Source organism: Sorex araneus, chromosome 9, assembly GCF_027595985.1.
Source record: "Sorex araneus isolate mSorAra2 chromosome 9, mSorAra2.pri, whole genome shotgun sequence".
Taxonomy (NCBI): Eukaryota; Metazoa; Chordata; class Mammalia; order Eulipotyphla; family Soricidae; genus Sorex; species Sorex araneus.
This window is the reverse complement of record NC_073310.1, coordinates 64,829,014-64,846,839: the sequence shown is the minus strand read 5'-3', so window position 1 is coordinate 64,846,839 and position 17,826 is coordinate 64,829,014.

The following is a 17,826-nucleotide window of genomic DNA, read 5'->3' as shown; positions in this document are numbered from 1 at the left end:
CCCGGAGAGGCCCCGCGTGGGCCCGCGCCACTCCCCTCGCGGCCGGGCTGCAGGACTGGACACCTTAAAGGGACAAGTCACTCGGCCCCCGAACCGCTTCAGCTCTGCAGTCCTCGCCCGAGCAGTGCTCAGGTGACCCCGGTGTGTAGGTCACAGCAGGAAAACAGGTCAGAGATGGAGAGTGGGCCCGGCAGTAGCACAGCAGGGGGCGCTTTCTTGGCAGGCGGCGGACCCGGGTTTCGTCTCCGGCACCACTTCCTGGGGCCCAAACCCGGCCAGGAGTGATTCCTGAGCATTGCAGGTGTGGCCCATAAATCAAAAAATAATAATAATAATGAAGACATCAAAGTTTAAACAATTTTCATTAAAAATATTTACTTGCCTTTTGAGGACCGAACCTGGGCCTGCCGTGCCAGGCAAACACTACCTGGTGTTCTGTGCCTTGGGCCCCCAGAGCAAACGGTGAGGACTTTTCATGCCCCCACATGGAGTTACACGGTGATGGGGCCCTGCCCCCCTGCCCAGTTACCCTCCTCCCCGCCCCCTTCCTCCAGAGGGGGCTGTGCAGCCCGTACAACACCGACCCTTGACCTCAGGGGACGGCTTTTCTCCTGGGGCTTCAGTCGGCTTGTCTGTCGCACTGTTTCCACCGGCACGAAATACTAGTTTCTAGAATTATCCTGGCCGGGAACTGGCTGTGCCACGGAGCCGGGGCAGGTCACCGCTCCGGAAAGGTGATGCTTAGGTCCGAGATGGTGCTGGCTACGCCAGGCCCTGGGCGCTGGCCCCTGCCCGGCGGCCAGCGCTGTGTTCCCCGGCATGCTGACATAGCCTGGGTCCCAGCCGCCCACTGCCAGGGCACCCTTGCCTGGGCCCCTTTCCCTGAGACCCCCTCAAGCATGAAGTACACACACATCTGTGAGCAGAGCTAGGTGAAAAGTACGAAGTTTGGAAACAAGGATTGATTTAGCTTCACGCCCTGTTGGGTGCTGCGGGACCCCGTGTTCCCAGGGGTGAAGCCAAGGCCTCCCCCAGACGAGGCCTGTGCTGGCCCGGTCTGACCTCGGCGTGACCCAAGCAGAGGACAGAAGGCTCCTGGGCGGATTCTTAAGAGTGTGACTCGGTTTCTCTGCTGTCCCGACTCGGGGAAGAGCAGCCCCACACTGTTGGGCTGCACCAGCGTCCAGGAGGGCGGGGTGGGGGCGCGGGGGGCTCCGTGGGGCCTGGGCACGGCCTGGGAGGAGGAGAAACCCAGGCCGAGGTGTAGCAGGGCGAGTCGGGCCTGTCGCCACAGGAAGGAAGGGCAGGGTGGGCTGGACACTGCTGCTGCCCTTGCTGCCCTCGCCTGGCGTTCAGGGCCAAGCAGTGGACACTGAGATGGCGTGGACGGGCTGCCGCGGGCCAAGTCCACCAATGCCTGGAGTGGCTGCAGTGCCTGGACAGAGGAAGGCCTCATGCGAGGGACAGGCTGGGGGCACTGGGGAGACCAGCGGGGCCAGGGGACAGGTTGCTCTGGCCTCTCCATGGGCACCAGTCAGGCAGAGGGACACGGTGGCGGGGGGTGAGGAGAGCGAGAGGAGGCCAGACGGCCCAGGGCAGCCGGTCGCGGGTGGGCCGCGGTACCAGCACTGAACGCTACCGAGGCCAGTGGGGGCAGGGAGTCAGGATGGGGCCTGGGCACCAGGGAAGGACCAGGGAGCACCAGGTGAGGGGAGGGAGCACGAAGGGCAGCGGGCGAGCATGAGGCGCGGCAGGGGAGCACGGCCGGGCGGATGGTCACCCTGGCCAGGCTTTTCCTGGGTCGCCAGCGGGAGGGGCAGCAGGTGTGGGGCTGCGTGTCTCGCACCCTGCCGGGGAGCCTGTGGGCCCAGCTTCCTGTTCCAGCGAGGGCCGCACCTCGCAGGGCGGTTCTGAGGCTCAGAGACCCTGCGGGGACTCGGCCGGGCGCCACTGCTGCCTGCACGGTGCTGTTTGCTGGGGGTTCTAGGTTCCTCACTGGCTGTTTGCTGGGGGGGTTCCAGGTTCCTCACTGGCTGTTTGCTCGGGGGTTCTAGGTTCCTCATTGGCTGTTTGCTGGGGGGTTCCAGGTTCCTCAGTGGCTGTTTGCTGGGGGGTTCTAGGTTCCTCACTGGCTGTTTGCTGGGGGTTCTAGGTTCCTCACTGGCTGTTTGCTGGGGGGTTCCAGGTTCCTCACTGGCTGTTTGCTGGGGGGTTCCAGGTTCCTCACTGGCTGTTTGCTGGGGGTTCCAGGTTCCTCACTGGCTGTTTGCTGGGAGGTTCTAGGTTCCTCACTGGCTGTTTGCTGGGGGTTCCAGGTTCCTCACTGGCTGTTTGCTGGGGGGTTCTAGGTTCCTCACTGGCTGTTTGCTGGGGGGTTCTAGGTTCCTCACTGGTTGTTTGCTGGGGGGTTCCAGGTTCCTCATTGGCTGTTTGCTGGGGGTTCCAGGTTCCTCCCTGTCTTCGGCTTGATGTTTCTTAATTTCCCTTTCAAAGATGACAAACTCTTTGCTTCTTTTAGTTCACAATTTATTGCACTCACCATTACACCATCCCACCACCGTTATTTCGTATTTTCCCGCAAGCGTCCACACCTGCCCCCAGAGCGTGAACTAAGTAAGTTGTTCCGTATTCTTGTTAGGAGTAATCCTCTAAAAACAATCCCAAAAAGTTCCTTAGAGGAAAGTGTGTGGAGATTTTGGGGCCACTAAGCCCTCACATTGGGGTGCTAACATGCTGTCCCAGGAGCCCCGGGCGTGCCAGTGTAGGCGCCTTCCGCATAAGCCCCGGCCGGTGTGGCTGCTGCTCGTGGTCGTCCTGGGACAGGGGCTGTGCTTCCTACGTCACTGACTTGCTCAGCCTCTCGGGAGAGTTTGACTCTGTAGGATTAGGTGGTCACCTGGCTTTGCGTGTGTGGGAGTGAGGTCGGAGCCACACTTGGCAGTGCTCAGGGAGCACTCCTGGCGGGGCTCGGGGGCCCTGTATGGTGCCTGGGATTGAACCGGCCTTGGCTGTGTGCCAGGCAAGAGCCTTCCCTGCCGTACCCTCGGGCTGACCCGCAACACTAAAGACAGTGTGACTACAAGCAACCTGCCCACTGGGCTGAGAAGGAAAATACAGACTCCAGCTGGACAGTCACAGTGCCTGCCGGACTCTGGGTCTAAGTGTCCTTCCCCTCCCCTCCCCTCCCCCCCTCCCCTCCCCTCCCCTTCCCTCCCTTCCCCTCCCTTCCCCTCTCCTCCCCTCCCCTCCCCTCCTCTCTCCTTTTCCCTACCTCCCTCCTTCCCTCCCTCCCTCTCTCCCCCTCCTTCCTTCCCTTCTTCCTTTCCTTCCCTTCCTCCTTTCCCCTTCCTCCCTCCCTCTCTTTTCCCAGTGAGGTGGGGCTTGTCCAGCAGTGCTCAGGAGGCCCGAGGGCCACTCCAGTGACCCTCAGCTGCCTGGGCCAGATGTGTCAGCTCAGGTTCAGGGCTCTGGCGGCGGGCGTGTGGCTGTTAGGGGAGGGGGTTCCCCAAAGGGAACCGGGTACAGCTGCAGCGGGAGGAGAGGCCGGGCCCGGCGGGCTCGAGGCCACTGCAGGACTCCGGAGTGGCACCTGCCGCCGGCCGCCTGCTCCCCTGAGGGACCGACTTCCGGCCACATGCTTTGTTCTCAGATGATTTTCAGAATCAAATCACCATGAGGTGGACTGTGTCAAAGCTGCTCACGATCGCTTCAGCCCCACCCGGCCCGTCATACCAGGCCTGTCCCGGTGCCCCGCTGCTCCCGCCCGGCCCGCCTGCCTCACCGGGGTGCTCTGCCCGGCGCTGGCTTCCCAGGGTCACGCGTGGACAGTCCTCTGTCCACCGGCCGGCAGCCGAGCGAGAGGCCTGGGCCGCTGTTTGCTCTGCAGCAAGCCCCCGCGGGACCGTGTTTGCCAGAGCACAGCTCCCCTCCCGGTCAGCCCCAAGTGGGAGCAGCCTCCCTGGAACTTACCAGAAGGCTCGGCAAATGTTTGCTGGAAGGAACAAAGGAGTAGAGTTTGGACAGGTGGAAATTCCTTTTGTCTGGGGCCACACCCGGCGGTGCTCATGGCTTCACCTGGCGGGCTCGGGGGCCCTGGAGGGTGAGGGGCTGCGCCAGCGAGACGTCCTGCCTGGGTCTCCCGGGGAGAGCTCTCACCCAGGGTGCTTCACGTGTTTATTGTCCCGCTTGCACGGTCCTCAGCACCCTCCGGGGAAAGGTTTTACCCGTTGACCCGTCAAGAACAGCCCCTGAGGTTTCCGCGGCCTCGTCTGTGATGTCCCCACGGAGCAGTGGGACTCAGTGGACAGGGCTGGGCGTCTCGCGGAAGGTGTCTGCTGGGAGAACCCAGCGGTGTCTGCAGTACCAAGCCGCCAGGGTCGAGCTCTTACTCCGTCTCTGCCAGATCACCCGGCCACGAGCCCCCGTGAAGCCGCAGAGGGACGCCCTCACCAGAGCCCAGGGCAGGAGCAAGCGAGAACCGAGGGCCTGGGGCGGTAGCACAGCCGGGAGCGCGTTTGCCTTGCATGCGGCCAACCCAGATTTGATTCCCAGCTTCCCATATGGTCCCCAAGCACCGCCAGGAGTGATTACTGAGCATCGCTGGGTGTGACCCAAAAAGGAAAAAAAAAGAACCACGAGGAAACAACCCGTGAATGGAAGGTGGCATCCACCTTTCATCTGCGAGTTTCAGGGAGACGCCTGGTTCAGAACCAGGATCCGGAGATCCAAGGGGTGAGCAGAGAGGACGGAGATCTGGGCGTGTTTCTTGCATGGGGCCGACACCCAGTAACTGCCGGGAGCGACCCTGGGGGTCACCCTACTCCAAAAAGTAAAGATAAAAAATAGATCCAGAATCCTTGCACCTTGCAGACCCCTTTAGGCCGTTTGGAGTCCACCACCGCCGGCGTCCCCGGCCGCTCCCTGCCTCCCCGCCCCACTCCTGAGACCTGCCGCTGGGTCCTGGGGGCGCCTCCTTCCGGGAGGATCGCCGTCCCCCCAGAATGTCTCTCAGAACAGAGAGACGCGGGGAGTCCAGCTTACCCCGTAGACGCTGTTCCGGGCGTCTGCACGGGGGTGCCCGCCGGGTGGGGGGAGCCTTCACGCGTGGGGGGAGCGGGGCCTCGGCTTCTCCACGCCCCGGGAGGGTTGCTGCAGGCGCCCAGTTGCTCGGTTTCCCTCAGGCGGCTGCCGCCAGGGGGCGCCACGCAGCACGTTCACCGGCCGGCCCGGCGAGTCTGAGCGTGCCCGCCGCCGACCAACGTCTGTCCCGCCGGCTGCGTTCGCGCTGAGGCGCCTCCTCCCGTGGCTACGAGTCTCCCGCTTCCCCGGCGGCACCAGCCCGCAGCGCCCAGACACTGTGAGCGGCCCGGGCCTCGTTAGGCCCTGGGGGCTGTGGGGTCTCCCCGGGCTCCCGACGGAGGGGGGGGTCTCCCCCTCCCCCTCCGCTCCCCCCTGCCTCCCTCTGTCTCTCTCCTCTCCCTCCCCCCCTCACCTCTCCCTGTCCCTGGGCCTGGGCCTCTGCAGCCCCCGGACCTCAGCCTTCTCCCAGCCGTCCCTCCCTGTGGGAGCCGCAGCGGCCGGGGTCCGAGGTGGCTGCCCTGCAGAGGGGAGGCTGCATGTGGACGCCCGTTTGCCTGACGCGTGAGTCAGTCCGGCCGAGTGTCCCCCCCGAGGCATGTTCAGGCCCCGGTAGCCAGGTGGTCCGGAACCTAAGGGGCTCAGCATCCGAGCAGGTTTCCAGTGCTCGGCCGGAAGAGCCCGGGAAAGGGCGAGGCCTCTCGGCGTGTGTAGAGAGACCGGCCCTGGAACCCTGAGCCGGGCGGCCCTGGGCACGGGGCGGGCGTCTGCGGGAAGGGACACAGCCCCGAGGGGAGGGGCCGCCGGGCCCGTTTGCAGGAGCTGAGCTGAGAGGTGGGCGCAGCTGCAGGGCCCGGGTGCGAGCGGAGGCACTATCCGGAGACAGAAGCGGGGCTTCCACTTGGGTTTTGCTTCTGTCTGGGGCTGCCCCCGTGTGCCGAGGGGCCACTCCTGGCTGCACTCAGGAACCGCCCCGGCCGGCTCAGGGGCTCGAACAGCGCCGACCCGCTCCGCCGCTGTCTAGATCTGGGGCGAGACCCCGCTCGGGGTGGCCGGGAGACGGACTCGGGCGCAGGACACGGCGCAGGCGAAGGTGTCCCCACGGGAGCCACGGGGACACGCTTCAGGGTCAGGCCTGGGCCTCGCGGCCGGGGAACCGCGTGCCAGCACACGTCTCCCAGCCCGAGTGACCGGCTTGTCACTGGTTTATACTAATCTGTGGAACCTTGGGGGTAAAGTCACACCTTTGTGTGTTTCTTGGGTTCAGCACTCCTCATTCCAGTGCTCCCGCGCGTCGCCCTGTAGGCGTGACAGAAAAGGGCCCCACTGACGCTTTCTCTGTCCAGTCGTGCGGACGGGCCTTCAGGCCAGGACTCTGGGTCTTGGCCCTTGTGAACAGGCCACCGAGCCCCTGGGCTGAGTCCCACATCCCAGGGGAGAGTGCCCAGGGACGGAGGGACTGGGGGGTGAGAGTTGGGGGAGTCATACCCGGCAGTGCTTGGGGCTGACTCCTGGCTCTGTGCTCAGGGGTCACTCTGGCGGTGCTCGGGGACTGTATGGGTGCTGGGGATTGAGCCCAGGTCCGCCTTGTGCAAGGCCAAGGCTCGGCCCTCTGTGCTGTCTCTCCTCCCGGGCCTCTCGGGGCGGCGAGGGCCCCTGAGCCCGAGACTTGAGGCGTGTCTGGGTTCTGAACAGTCTCTCCGCTTGGGTCTGGTAAGACCCCACTGGCCACGTCTCGGCTCCTGACTTGGGCTCAGGTTACTGGCCCAGGTGGCAGCTGGAGGTGGCAGCTCCCGCTTCCCTGCAGAGGTTTGGGGGGTCATTCGGAGAGAGCCAGCCTGGGCTCGCGGCTGCCGGGGTCGGCACACCCCAGGGACACCGGTGTCTCCTGAGCCAGCCATGGTGCCCGGGCACCAGGCTCAGCGGCAGAGACGGTCTTAGCAAGCGTAGCTGTTCCCACAGGCCCCGCCGGGTGTGGACAGACCCAGAACAGGTTTGCTCTTGGGCCTCCAGGTTCCCGTGGCCACGTGGGCTGCCCGCTGCCCAGCCGCGTGGCCCCTCCGCTGGGTCAGTGCCTCCTCCTCTGACCCTTTTCCCCCTTTCTTTGGAGATGCTTCTGGTGGTGCTGGGCGACCGGGTGCTACTAGGGATTGAACCCCGTGCTCCCACACCCAAGCATGTGCTCCAGCCCTCTGAGCACCGGCCGCCCCCACATCCCCCAGCCCCCGGCAGCCCTGTTTGCTTCTCTTCCTTACATCCCTCCTCTGTTTGGCTCCCGTAGTCCTGGGTGATTTCTCCCTGTGGGCAGGAGGTTAATTAGCCGTGCAAATTCTTGTGTACACATCCAGTGGTGTCTTTTTGGTTTTTGGGGTTCAGCGATTATTGCTTGGGTGGAGAGCTCTAAATTCAAAGGCATTTCCCACAAACGCTTTGAACACATTGCTTCATCGTCCTCCAGCACGATGATTTCAAGCGAGGAGTTTCCTCCCAGCCCAGGACTTTAAGTCACCAAGCTTCCCCGCCCCTGTTTGTTTCTGCGTCTTAGGCAGAGCGTTTCCTCATCACCAGGGCGGGGCGCTGACTTCGGGTCAGACCCCCAGAGAACGCACCGGCTCCGTCTTGCGCCTCCAGGGCTAGGGGCTGCGAGCTGGGGCTTCCGGTGGAGCTTGTGGCTCATCACAGCACAGGGTTCCTTTGCTCCTTGTGGGCTCCTCGGGACCAAGGGTGCCTTGGAGGCGAGCACCTGCACGGTACTGCCGCAGCCTGGGGGCCACGCCTGGGGGCCACACCTGTCCCACAGGGCGCCTGAGGTCAGGACACCTGCTGAATTGTCACCACCGAAGCGTACAGAGAAAAAAATTACTGTGAGCCTTTGCTGATTCAAGGGGCAGATACTGCCGAGTCGGGGGGAGAGCTGAGGGGCCCGTGGCTGCCCACGAGGGACAGCGGCCACTCCCGGGCTCCGCAGGCAGGACGGGCTCACGGGAGGATGCGGGAGAGAGGCGCCGGCCTCAGTGCCGGCCACCACAGCCTTCCTTCCACGGGACGCGGTGGCCCTGCGGGGGCCTGGTTGCTGCCCCTTGGTTCCTCCTGCTCAGTGCCACTGCCTGTGCCCCCCGCCCCCCAGGGCTGCGCACCTGCAGAATCACGTCCCCTCAGCCGAGCTGGATCAGGAACCGCTTCCACCCCTGGCGCTGCGTCTGGGCACCACCTCGGGCCCTCCCAGAAACTGTCCCCCCTTTGGCTTCGGGGCCACATCTGGTGGTGCTCAGGGCTCACTCCTGGCTCTGTGCTCAGGAATCACTCCTGGTGGTGCTCAGGGAACGTCTAGGGTGTCAGGGGTCGGACCCGGGTTGCAAGGCGAGCACCTATCTCTGGCCCCCCGAAACTCGCCCAGACCAGTGTTCCCCTTGGGAGCGGGACTCGGGGACGTCCGGGGACAGTGCTAGCCTCATCACACCTGGTGCCTCTCTGCGTTGCGTAAGGGGGCGCGTTGAGTAATGTTTTCTGAAGGAGGGTGGTGGCCACATCGGCTCCGGCCCCTGTGAGTAACATCTGTCCACGCAGGGGACACAGCGGAGTCCCCCGTGCTCAGCCGGGGCTCTGGGATGGAGGGAAAGGCCTCCAGCCTCCCCTGGGCGGACAGCTGCTCCCGGTGCCCGCGGCGGGGAGGTCCCTTTCTCTGCCCACTGCCCAACACAGCTTGGGCCAGACGCGCGGGTGGGTGAGGGTGCCCGGCCCTTTGCAGGAGCAGGGGGCCTGGAGGCCGCCGTGGCCTGACAAAGGCAGCACAACCGGCCCGGCCGCCTCACTCGCTGGCCCTGTGGTCAGCGGCAAGGTCGGGGTTCGGCCGTTGGGTGGGCAGCTCTGCTGCTCCTGATTCTGTACCTTACACGTGTGTTGTGTTTTATGTGTATGTGTATGTGTGTGGTGTGTGTATGTGTGTGTGGTGTGTGTGGTTTGTGATGTGTGTATGTCTGTGCGGTGTGTGGTGTGTATGGATGTGTATGTTGTGTGTGAATGGGTGTGTGGTGTGTGTGGTTTATGGTGTATATATGAGTGTGTGGTGAGTGTGTGTGTTTGGTGTGTGTGTGTGGTATATATGTGTAGTGTGTGTGCATGTAAGTATGTGTGCATGTGTGTATGTGTGTGTGTGGTGTGTGTGGGTGTGTTGGATCCCAAACAGTGCTCAGGGAGCATCCCTCCTGGTGATGCTGGGCCAACTGGGCCGGGTTGCTCAGTGCGTGGCCCGGCTCACCAGTGCTGCTTGGGGCCACTAGATCGTCATGTTGGTGCTCCGAGGACCCCGGGGCTACCCCAGCAGCCCTAGGGGCCGGGCAGTACTGGGGGCTCAAGCTCAGAGCTTGGAGCACGCAAGCATGAGCCTGTGAGCTAGCCTGTGAGCCTGGCCCCGGCTCCTGATTTCTAATAGAAATTGGCCTTTCAGGAGCCAGAGCCCGCAGCTCGGGCACTGCCACCTCTGTTTGCTCCCTCAGCTGGGTCCCGCCCGGCACGCCGCCGCCAGCCGCGCCTCCGGGAGCTCGCTCAGAGCTCACCTTCGGCGACACCCGCCCCGGAACCTCTCACACACCGCGGCTCACAGCTCAGGGGGCCGCAAGGTCCAGCCCGGCCCCCGGGCTAAGGGAGCCCGACACACGGGCTGGCACAGACAGACGACAGCGTCTGTGAGTCCTCCCCCCATACTTAGAGGCCCAGAGGTTTGTTTTTCACACAGTAAAATGCGGAGATGTGCCGTGCGCTGGAGCAGCTTCGAGATGCAGGCCTTGTGCAGGGCCCTCACCCCTCTCAGTCTGGGGGGCACCGCAGGAGGGCCCTCGCCTGCCCCGGCCAGCCCCGGTTGGATCCCGCCCCCCCCCCAAGCATAGCCAGGGATGATCCCTGAGACCACCAGTGTGGCCCCAAAGCAAACAAAGAGAAAACACGTGCGTCAGCCCAGAAGCCCCCCAGCCGTTCTAGCTGCTGTTGGCCCGGGGCGGGGGGGGCAGCCGTCCTCGCTTCTGCCACCCTCGTTTGGAGTTTGCTGTCCGTGGAGTAAAGCGCTGCTTGTTCTGGAGCGGCATCTGTTCTCGTCCGCTGACCCATTTTCCCTCTCAGTGTTCCAACCCTGCCCTCCCTCGTAGTTAGCCTTCGGCTCAGCCCCACTCCGGAGCTGCATCTTTCTGGAAAAATCACTCGGGCCGTTCTAAATCTTGGTGTGTGAGAGTCGACGCTGATTTCCAGAGAAACGCTCGGAGGCGCTGGATTCTGTTAGCCTCCGGGTCCTTTAGGGAGCGCCTTGACCAGCGAAGCCTCGAGTGTGAGCAGCGCCAGCCCCCCGAAGCCTGTCTCCCCTGTGGCCCGGCCCGGGAGGGTGCAGAGGGTGGGCGCTGGCCGTGAGGCTGGCCGGCCTGTTACTCAGCAGCACCTCAGGCCGGCGGTTCCCTTCCCAAGCAGGGAACAGGAGGCGTTTCTCAGGCTGGAGGGACAGCGGGGGCTTTTGCCCTTTGCAGTCCACTCTCGCCAGCGATACGCAGGTTAAACACTGGACACACAGAAGCGAAGCTGCTCGGGGGAGGAAAGGACCTTTGTGTTGGCAGGGGAGAGCCTCCGTGGGGCTGGCCGCCGCGGTGGGAGACGGGCCTTCTGCTGACCGGTTTCCTAGGGACCCGCCCTCGCGTGTGCGGGAGTCCTGCCTTTGCTCCGCTCTCTTGCCCAACTCCCGGTCCGCCTCCAGTGTGGCTGCGGCCTTTCACCTCCTTCTGAGCCTGCTGTCACCTCAGCTCTGAGATGCTGCTCTCCGCCTCCGCCTCCTCCAGGCAGGCCCCCGGATCTCCCAGCGCACTCCACCCTCCGGCTCTCGCCTCCACCCTCTGACCTGCACTGGCCTGTCCAGCGGCAGAACCGCCTCCTCTTGCCCAGGACGCTGCCCCCGCAGCTGCTGTCCCCGTTCCCTGCTGCCCTCCCTGGCGTTTGCAGGCTCGCCGTGCGTCGAGGCCCTCAGCACTCGTGCCTCTTTTTCTCTTTATTTTCCCTCGATGGGGATCGCACCCAGGAATTCACACACGTAGGAAAGCGGGTGCTGCCTTTGCAGGAAAGCGGGCCTCCTCCCTGACCCACTGTGCTTTCGTGGGTCTCCCAGAGTGCTCGGGGCTACTCCCCACCATCTCAGCCAACCAGGCTGGGTGCTCCATGGTCCGGCGGGCCCAGCAACATGGCACCGTTCAGGTCCAGTCGTGCTGGGACCACCGGGAGCAGCTGCAGGGGTGGGGTATGGGAGGTGGGGGTGGAACCCAGGGCTCGCCGGGGGGCCCTGAGCCCAGTCCCCACTTCTCACGCAGGTCTCACAGCAGCCCACAAGTCCTGCTCAGGAATGTTCCGGAAGGGTCAGCCCGTGCTGCTGTTTGAACCGGTGAGCACTAGCCTTGTGCCGGGGCAGAGGTGGCGCGGCTGGACGCCTGGGAGCCATCGACTAGGGGTGTGCGAATGTCCCTCATGACCCAGCGGGGCAACGCCCCCTCTGTCCTGTTCTTTGGTGACACTCAGACGGGGTGCGAGGATAACACTGGGCCAGGAAGGGGCCAGAGCGCCCGTCTTTGGTTCCCGATCTGCGGAGGTCGGTGAAGCGTCAGAGACAGCCCTGGCCCACCTGCCTGGTCTCAGGGTCCGGCCATCGGCTGTCCGGATGGACGAATGACTTGGATCTTCCCGGCCACACCCTGCTGAGCCGCCAGGGCACGCCCCCACTGGGGCGCGGGCAGTGGCATCACCGGACCCATTGCCCCAGCCTGTGGGCCGTCCCTCCGGCCCGAGGGTTATGAGAAGGTTTATGACACTCTCTCCTCACGCCCAGCAGCCTGCCTGTGGCTTCAGAACATCGCGCCAGCCTGACTTTAAGACCTTTTCTGTCTGGGCTGTCTCTGCCACACCCTCGATGCTCGGAGTACTCGTGAGTCTATGTTAAAAATGTGGCCATAGTTCTGCAGTGAAATATGGGTTGGGCAAGGCCCTGGCGGTAACGAAGCCAAGGCAGCTGCAGTTATCTGCACACCCGCCTGCCCAGGAGGCAGCGGGGGACTGTCCCCCTCGCTGAGAGGAGGCCGTGGCCAGCCGTGCCCACCTGGGTGTCAGCTGACCTCCAAGCTCTGTTGGCTTGGCAAGCACGTCCCGAGCGGTACAGAAATACAGGAATGCGGATCCTAGGGAAAGGACGGCCCAGGAAGGCCTTTCCTTTTGTTCTTATTCACGGGGCCACAGCCACACTGCTCAGAGCTGACTTCAGCAGTGCTCAGGGCAACATGCGGTCCCAGGGAACCCAGCCTGAGGCTCCCCGACGCTGATGTGTTCAGAGCCGTTGAACCCCTTCCTGTCCCAGAACAAGAAATTCTTATCAAAAAAGGAGCAGCAGCCGGCAGAGGCGAGCCACCTCATTGGCCGGCAGACGGTGATCAGCCTGGAGAGCTCCCCCGTTCCTGAGGGGCGCCTCCCCGACAGACGTGCTGGTACGACTAAGGAGGCAAAGATTCCTCACTTGACTTTTATTTGACTCCCGGAGGTTTAAAGCTGTTTTGCCGGCCCCCATGGCGATGGCCCAACATCGGAAGTATTAAGGGCCAAGGATGCTGCGAGAGTAGCCAGAGCACTTCGGGGGGGTGTCTGTGTTCGAATCCCCCCGAAGCTGCAGTCTCAAGATTAACCTAAGAAAGCCTGTGCGGACACCTCTCCCCGCTCCCAGGACGCTGCCCCCCACTCCGGGTGAGTTAGCTGTCCCGCCCAGAGAAGGTTCTGTCTGTTCCCGGGAGAAGAGGCTTCACTGAATCACGATGCCGACAGCCAATAAACTCTCCCTTACACACGCCAGGCGCTGGGCCCTTGGCGGGGTTTAGTAAATATTCATGAATGTAGGTCGACCAGATGTCCCGAGTGACACCCACTGCTTGGTGTTTTCCTCTGTGACTTTCTGGACCCCAGCCAGCGAGTGACGAGTGACGCGGTTTTGTTCCTCTTTATCTCGGATCACAGGCTTCTTGCCTATGCCGGACCCTCGCGGGCTGCGAGGGAACAAGGTGGGCCGAGCAAAGCGCTTGCTTTGAGTGTGGGAGGTTCCGGTTCAATCTCCAGCACCTCATGGTCCTCGGAGAGAACCCGAGGGAGCCCAAGGCCAGAGAAGCCTCTCTCGGCCCAGGGTGTGCCCCTCACAGCGAGAAACCAGCCCGTGTTCCGTGGACACCCACTGTCCTGCCAAGAGGGGCTCACGCTCCCACTCGGGGTCCCTCGCCTCGCGCCTTCCCAGCCCCCTCGGGCTCTTCTCTTCTCTCCTTTTCACTTTCCCTTTTTCTCAAGCGCGCATGTGTGTGTGTGTGTGTGTGTGTGTGTGTGTGTGTGTGTGTGTGTTGGGGGCAAGCCAGTGGTGTCGGGGTCCCTTTGCTTTTCTGGTTTTCTGGCGAATACGCTGGAGGTGACGATGGTCTCAGCACTGCCTCCCTCGCGGCTGTGAGGGGCAGGGAGGTGACAGAGCCCTCTTAGCACCAGGCCTGGAGCAGCGGGGGGTCCAGACCTGCTAGTGCTCGGGGCCCACGTATGGAGGTGCCCACGGGGCTCTGAGGCAGTGCCCGGGGTCTAATCGGAGTTGGCCGCGTGCGCGTCTGTCTGGCCCAAGTCTGGGACATTCAAGTGCTCAGGTGTTCCGCCGTGGGGTGCTGGTCGAGGGCGCTTCTGCGGAGCCCGGGCGCAGGACTCAGCTTCAGTGATGCTTCCAGCTGCGGAGGCCTCAGTGGCTCGGAACTGAGAGGTCCGGCCTCTGGGAGGAAAGGGCGGCTGAGAGCAGGAGCCACTGCAGCCCCCGGGGCCCACCCTGTGTCAGCGGGGGGCCACCAGCCCCGGCCTGCCTTACGCTCCTGGACTGTCCGCCTTCACCCGCCTGGTTCCCGGCAGTGCTGGCCCTGCACAGAGCCTTCCGGAGACAGCGGGCTGTGACACGCTGCAGCCTTCTCTCGGGAGACCCGAAGTCGCTGAAGGGTTTATCGGGGAACCTAATCTTTGAGCTGGTCGAGCGGCTTCTGGGAAAGCGCCTCCCACGCACTTGCTCTGGTCAGCCACGGCGGCAGGACCAACGGCGGCGTCTCGAGTGTCGTCTCAGCTCTGGCTTCCCGTGTCTCTCCGACCCGCCCTGATCTTTGCTCTTTCTGAGTCAGGTGAGGGAACTGAGGCACAGAGGAGAGCTGACGTCATTCCCAACTTGTCTGGTGCCTAAGAAACAGGAAACGTCCCCAGTGGCATCCTGGTCACCTCTGGAAGCCGTTATGGACCAATTTGCTTACAATGTTTAGGCTAACGGTGAAGTGAAGTTGCATATCTTGAGTCTTGGGATACTCTCGGGGCAGGGGCAGAGGAATCGAACCCAGGCCGGCGGGGTGCAAGGCAAACGCCCTCCCCGCTGTGCTACTGCTGCATATGCAAAGAGCAAATTCCAGGGCACACCCTTCTTTGGGAGAAACTGAGTTTCAGGCATATATTTCAAACACCAACTTCACCACCACTTCCCGCCCCTCCTCTCCCCATCCCCTCCCCAACCCTGCCCCTTCCTACCTGCCCCTTCCTACCTGCCCCTTCACAGGCACATGACAAAGGTCAGGGCTACAGCTCTGGGGTGGGGGTGGGGGTGGGAAGGACAGTGATGGAGTGGGCAGGGGTGGGCAGGGGAGAGCAGGGTTAGAACTAGCACTGCCATGCTCACGGCCAGTCTCCACAGGCTCACATGAGCCTCGTCCATGAATGAACTGGTGGAAAGCTGAGGTATGTGGACTCTGTGACCGAAGCCTCCAGGCTCTGATGGCATTGGGGGTGGGCCACCTCCCCCCTCCCCCTCCCCGTCCTTCCGGGAGCTGGACACTCACGCCCAGAAACTGCCTCTGGCACCATACAAGCTCATGAACCACCATGATCCAAAGACTCAGAGTTAAACCTTGGAAGAGGTCAACAAGCTACAGAGATGCCTCTAGCCCCAAAGTCACCGTCCCGTTAAAAATTTACCTCCAACTCTCCACGGTCAGTGTGCGGTGGTGCCCACCCCCACGGAGTGGCCATGTCTGGCCCGAGGCGGGCTGTCCTTGCAGCGGGGGGAGGTGAGAGCGGTAGGCCAGCCGGGAGGCGGGGAGAGCAGGTTGCTCAGCTCTTGGGACCACGGTGCTCGCCCTTCCTCCCGCGGAGCCAAGGGGGAGGCTGGCTGCTGGGTGTCTGGACTGGGGACGGAGCGGGGATCGGTGACGCCACCTCCCTGCAGCCAAAGACGGGGCTCTGCCCGCTGTGTGCCTGTGGCCACCCACCAGCAGTCATACCCTTGGCCTCCCGGATGGAGAGGTGGCAAAATAAAAGAAAGAGAAATGAAAAAAAAAAATTTAACTCCAACTGTATCACCTTATTAAAAATTTTAGAATTCCTGGAGCTCATCTCACACTCCGCACCACTGGATGGGGTGTGGAGTAGCAGGCGAGAATCTCAATTGGAAAATAGTAATACAAGACTCGACCTGGACCGTGTCAGTAACGTCTTATACCAGGGCAGGGCTCCAGGGAGACACCGCAACCTGCACACGCTTTCTTCTAAGGAAACTTTTTCTGATCATTTCCCAGAGAATTATTCATCACAAGCAACACAAAATGAATTATTTAGGGCCTGCTACTGGGGCAGGCTTGGGTGGTGGTTGGGGAAATTCAAAATAATGGTGGTGGGAAGGTGTACGGTGGTAGGATTGGTGTTTGGCTTTTGAATGTAATAAAGTATTGTGAACAACTTTATAAAAATAAAATAAAATAAAATAAAAATAGACCCAGAACAACAATGAAAAAATTAGCGTTGGAGCGGAGCCTGCGGACAGTGGAGGGCGAGCGGGCGGCGTCGGGCCGCGTGTGTCGGGCCATGTGTGTCGGGCCGCGTGTGTCGGGCCATGTGTGTCGGGCCGCGTGTGTCGGGCCGTGTGTGTCGGCCGCGTGTGTTGGGCCGCGTGTGTCGGGCCGCGTGTGCCGGCCGGGCAGTGAGGCTGAGGCTGAGATTAGCAGAGCGGTTGCTCCCGGGCCTGGGGCCGGCGCAGGGGAGAGGCCCGCCTCGGGGAGACCCTGCCTCCACCCCTCACACGCACAAAAGGAAACGTCAAAGCCCAAAGCGCGAAAGAAAACCCGAGAGCTGGGGGGAGAGAGGAGAGAGAGAGAGGAGGGAGAGAGAGAGGGAAAGACAGGGAGAGAGAAGGAGAGAGAGAGGGAGGAAGGGGGAGGGAGAGTAGGGAGAGGGAAGAAGGGAGAGAGGGAGGGAGGGAGGGAGAGGGAGGGAGAGAGGGAGGAAGGGAGGGAGGGAGGGAGAGGAGAGAGGGAGGAAGGGAGAGAGAGGGAGGAGGGGAGAGAGAGCAAGCGAGCTTGATGGGCTCAGCACAGGTTTCACATGCAGGACGCCTGGGTTCAATCCTGGGACCTAATGGGCTCATGAGCACCGAGTCAGGAGCACCCCTGAACACTGGCGAATCATGCAAATGACTAAGTAAGAGAGACAAGGGTCCTGGGTGCAGCAGGTGCTTTGCGGGGAGTTTTCTGTGACGTCACGTTCCCTTCCGACGTCAGATGTTGAGTACCGTCTTTTCCCGACCGTGAGAGGAATCCCCCCCTCCCCCTCCGTGAGGAGAGCCCCCACCCCCACCTGGCCATCTGCTAGCTGAGGTTGTTACCCTTTTCTAGAAGGTTCTGGGATTAAGACGGTCCCAGACTGCGCCTGGTTTTCCTTCTGCTCTGAGGAGGCCTCTCTGCTCCCTGGCATTTCCTGGCGGTGCCCACAGCCCTCCCGGTGCCATCTGCCGGCTCCCCCCGCGTGTCTCTGGAGGAAGGACAGGGTGCCACATCGCTGGGAGCTGGCCCCGCCCCCGGGACTCCCTCCTTCCCAGGGCGGTTCTGGAAAAGACAAACTGTCCCAGATCACGGCGCGTGAGCCGGGGGGGTGGGCAGAGTGTTTCCGGGCCTTTCCAGAGCATCACGTTCCTTGAAAACAGCGCTCGGGACTGGCGGGAAAGCCAGCTGCTCCCCGCCCCCGCCCCCCCCCACCACCGAGGAGGCAGGCACCCAGGCCGGCCGCGGGGGCTCCTGGCGTGCTTTGACACCCCGTGGCTAAAGGAAAGCCCTGCACTTGGGGTCGAGTGGCACTTTCTAGGCGCCAAGGGCCCGTGTCTGCCTGGTACCGGCCCTGGCGCCTGCAGCCGGCCCGGGGGCAGCTGGTTACAGCCTCACAGCTGCATGGGGGTCCCTCGTGTTGGCTCTCTGAGTGGGTTTGTGCAGGGTTTGAACACCCCGAGACTAGCTGGATGGGGCGGGGGGGCTCGGAGAGCGGGGAGTGCGGGGCCCCCAGGCCTCACCCAAGGCGCTGTGTTCTGATAGTGGTGGTGCCAGCTGGGTGCCCCTGTTTCCCCCGTTTGTTTTTTTGACTTTGGGGGAGGCTCAGGAATCACTTCCGAGGTGCTCCAGGGGTCACTGGGGGCTGGGGTCAAATCCCAGGCTCCAACCACCTGTCTGGTCCTTAGATTTATTTATTTTTTCTCCTGGGGTCCCTCCCCGTGATGCTCTGTTTGGCGGTGCAGGTCTGAAGTTGCAGTGCTCAGCCTGGGGTGCTCAGGGCCAGCAGGGCCCACGGCACAGTACCCAAGAGCTTGTGTCTGGAGCCCGGCTCTCGAGCGCTCGCCTGTGCTTGGCCCCGTGCTGCGTCCCCGGCTGCAGCTTT